General features: G+C 33.2%; 1 long non-coding RNA gene across 2 annotated transcripts in view; it reads right to left on the reverse strand.

The window, feature by feature from the left end:
* The window catches only part of LOC111088169, an 18,543-nt gene that overhangs the window by 9,844 nt on the left and 4,288 nt on the right, over positions 1-4,411 (reverse strand). For both annotated transcript variants that reach the window (XR_002612774.1, XR_002612773.1), the window contains exon 3: positions 790-1,192. This is a non-coding gene — a long non-coding RNA (uncharacterized LOC111088169). The remainder of the gene's footprint in view (positions 1-789; positions 1,193-4,411) is intronic.

Here is a 4,411-nt window from a genome sequence, read left to right on the forward strand (position 1 = left end):
CAGTTAACAACCTCTTTAGTTCTAAACAGGTTTTGCACACGAAACGCCAATGTACAAGGCCAAGATGGAGGATGTTGGCCTCGATTCTTTAGCACTGTAGACGCTATAGAAAAGTTTATATTTTATGAATCATCACAGTGCTTTGATGCAGTATCAGTTACAGTACATGGGTGTAGCAGTACAAGCAAGTAGGCAGCCGGCTAACAGCAGTTGACCATGACCAATAGCTTGAGGGTTTTTGGTGTGGTACTGGACCAGTCCAAAACTTGCCTCCAAGCATCCAATAGGGGCACCGCACTACTTGTGGGTGATGCTGTGTCCTATTTGGATGCTCGCCAGGATACAGAGAATTTCTGCTATATAAACCCATGTCTGGAGCTGAAAAATCAGATCTCCGGCGAGTTCTGAAGATACCCAGCTCTCCAGCCAGTTCTACAAGCAGTAACTATGCAGCTCAATAATCTGGACTCTGCTAAGAAGGTTCCAACTCTGCAGTAAGTATCTCTCTCTCTTTCTAGATCAGCTTTTGTATAGTATATGATATTATAAGAAAAGTGTTATTAATGTTCAATGATTAAAGAGTTAAATAGTAACTATTATGCAAGGTGTATTAAAGATTAATAAAAGTTATTTGTGAATAGTATTGCTGGTCTGAGACTCATATTCTTTTCTCTAACTGTGAACTCCTGGAGTTAGCGGCTTGTGGCTCCACTCGTCACGACAAATCCTCCAACAAATAAATTTGGTGTACAGGTTGGTTTTAATTGAAACTCCAACAATTAAGCTCACCTGAGCGCTAACCTGTTACACTAGGTTCAGTGTTGTCAGGTTCAATTTCGTCAATAAATTCAACATCACCACCACCATTTTCTTCCCCTCCTGTCATGTCCATGTTCTCTCTGGCAGCCTCATTCTTAATCTCGTTATATTCGGATTTATATGACTTGACTTTCTCCTCGCTTGTGACGCATTTGTACTTGATCCACCTTCGGATTCTAACGAACTTGTAGCTGGTGCAGGCGACTCCATGGAACGTGTAGAACTACTTGTACCGGGCTTTTCAAAGAAGGGCATGAACAACTTGCTCGACTTTTTGGCTTTCTCTGCCTCCAACTTTCGTCTCTTCCGTCCTTCAGCACCACTTTCCTTCTTCTTTGTGAAGAAACGTTTCATGGTCTTCTTACACAATGCTCTGAAATAAGGAAATGGCACTTTTAATAAGAACATTAAATTTCATAGATTTTGCACAAAATTCTGAACTACCTCCCTAACTTGAGCAGGAGAATGGTCTTACTGCCAGTTGTCACTGAGCAATGAAATTATGAGGTATGTGGTCATGTTGCTCCCAGCACTGTATTTTTACCTAATAATTTATATAAGTGGTTTAACAATCCGGCCATCTTAGTACTTCTCACCCATGATAATCAAAGACAGATCATACATCTGAAAAAAATTCTTTTTTCACTATTGAAGGATGGCTTGTCTGACTTTAATAGAAGCTGTTCAGTGGCGCCCCCTTCAAGTGGCACCCAGGGTACGTGCCATAACTTAGGTACGCCACTGTGTTTAGGTTCAAAAGTTCCGTCAGTTGAATATTACAAACTCTTTGCATGGTGAAAACTTCATGTGTACCAACACATTTTTGGATATGAATGAAGCTCCTCTATCCTCAATGTATGGAAAGTATTTTTTGATAGCAGACTGAGATGTTTATGCACCCATTGACATGCCATATCAAACCAATAGTGACAACTAGTGTTTTGTATGTGCTGTCGGAAAATACAAATATAATGAGTTTCTCAACTCGAATTTACAAACTTTCGAGTTCTTTTAAGAGTTCATTTTCAGGTAGAGAATAATGCTTAGCAAATGACCATTTTTTTCAAATACATATATGATACTAGACTGAGATAAGGAGTATATTTGTATTACAACTATTCTGATTTATTTATTATTTTTGTCATTAGGCTTGATGATATTTACCCCCACACCATATTTGTCATTACCTTTGACACCAACATGTTTCGCTCAAACCAGACTTTTCAGACCTAATGGAAAACAACGAACATACTAGATCGAGACAGATCAAACATGGTGGTTATTTCAGCTTGCCCCACAGTGGTATGTATTATACTACTAAATAGCCCTTTGTCTAGCTTTGTGCTTAATAATAAACAATAACAAAATACTAACAATAACATTTCGGTTTAGAGTTTTCCCAAAATTTTAAAACTGGGGGAAAAAAAAAAGATTTGGAAAAATAAAATTGAGGAAAACAACAGGTGATGTTCAGAAATAAATATTTTCCTTCACCCTATCCATGGTTATGAATGAAGGTTTATGTTTTAGAAAAAAAAATCAAATAATTACGAACAGAAGAAAAGGAGGCGAGTAGCCTTCGTTAGAATGTTTTTACTTCTGTATCAACCAAAATGTCTCTTATTGGACAGAGTACTTAAATGTGGCTGGGATCAATAAATCCAATGCCATAGATTTAGTTGTAAGGGAAATGGGAGTACCACCGAGAAAAGCCAATTTCACTACTCAGGTGCCAAATATTTTATTTACCAGTGCTCCAGTTCCCTGTGGTAGACAAAATAACATGTTAGAATCAGTCTCGAATTAATTTTAGACTAAGTTACTAGATATTTGGTTGAATGGGGATACATACTGATGCCAGGTTGTTGGTGTGGTAGCTAGGGTTTCAAACTGAGATGTAATGAATGAATATAGTAACACTCTTTATTTTGGCCATTTGTTAGAGTAACAATTGTAATGGTGTGAATGGCCTTTAAAAGCTGGCGAAGTATCATTATACTCAATTATATTCGTCATAAAATATTACGTTAGGCCTATTTTTTTTAAGGACTAGATTTTAATCTAGTACCTTAAGAATTTTTAAGAATTAGAAGAGTGTATATGAACAGTATTTGAACTACTATATTTGTAATATTCATTGCAGCCGATGGATTTTGCTCAATCCAGAGCTCTTCAAATAGGCTTGGATACAAAGATTTATTTATTTATCATCAGTCATCTTTATAACAAAACTGAGTACACTTTCTCTTACTTATTATTCCAGACAATTCGGTATTGTTTTACATTGATAAACATATTTATAACAATATTGGGCTTTAAGTGTTGTTTCTGTAACTATGAAGTCACTCAAATGCTTCTAACCAAACAAAGAAAATGGATAATCATAAATTTTTAATTATTAGGCCAATGAGTACTTAGTCTAAGCAAAAACCTAGTTATTTTTTATACTCTTCAACCAGCCTAAATTTAAAGTAAAACAACATAAAAAGTTAGAATAACTCATATTTATTTCCAAAAATAAAACTTTTTACAGTTACAACATTAATTTATAAAGTTTGAAAATCATTAGGGAATGAATAAGAATAAAACTCAAAATTCAATTTAGATAATATTGTATTACTGTGTTAACAAATAACTGTTTATTTATCCCTCTGAACTAAATTTGGCAGTGTTTAACTTTTACTATGATGATATGTGCCAGTTAACTTTTTAAAAGTTAGTTGAGTAACATAAACCAAACTTTCTATATCTGTCATATGAAAGAAAAATCTTCCACAATAATATTTCAGATTTAGAAATTTAGAACATATGGTCCTAAAATAACCTAAATATATATCAAATAAAGTTAAAATAATGTTAACATGTTTTGTAAATGATTAGCTCAGTCAAGTTATAATACAGCAGTTTCAAAGCTTATATCCTTATTTCTATTAATGTGATTAATATGAAAATTAAAATAGAAGGAAATAATTCAAGCCTTTTCATTAAAATTAAATAGTTATAATTATTTGTAATGGTATTTAGAAAATGAAATTATAACATTAGTAAACACTTTGCTTGTTTTTAAATCTTTCTTATAAAAGTTAATTGTTGGAATAATTTTATAAAGTAATAATCAAATAATTTCAATTTCTTGATTATTTTTGTGGAAATCAATGTAATTGCAATTTTTATTAATCAGTTGTTAGAATAAGTGAAAACAGTAATAATCAGAAACACCAACTTTGATTATTTTATTATTTCTGTGACATTACTGTATTAGTTTATGAGATACTGATCAATGTAATCCCTATCCATAGGTTATCAATTATATCAATTTAATGCTTAGCTCTCATTCACTTGTCATTAGTCTTAGCTTTGCCATTTTCATTGCATACTTATTAAATATAAAACAATGTGCTGCAGCCACATATGGTGACAATTTTCTGTTACTGATTGTACAGCCATAACAATTATAATATTGTAAAACAGAGAGCAACCTCATAAAACTCTTCGACACAACAAAAAACAAATTATTCAACAATATTGGTTTGAAATGCTTTGTTTCTTGGTTTTCAGCTTCAGAATAAACAGAGGTTAATAATCTGTTACC

Source organism: Limulus polyphemus, unplaced genomic scaffold (assembly GCF_000517525.1).
Source record: "Limulus polyphemus unplaced genomic scaffold, Limulus_polyphemus-2.1.2 Scaffold3238, whole genome shotgun sequence".
NCBI lineage: Eukaryota > Metazoa > Arthropoda > Merostomata > Xiphosura > Limulidae > Limulus > Limulus polyphemus.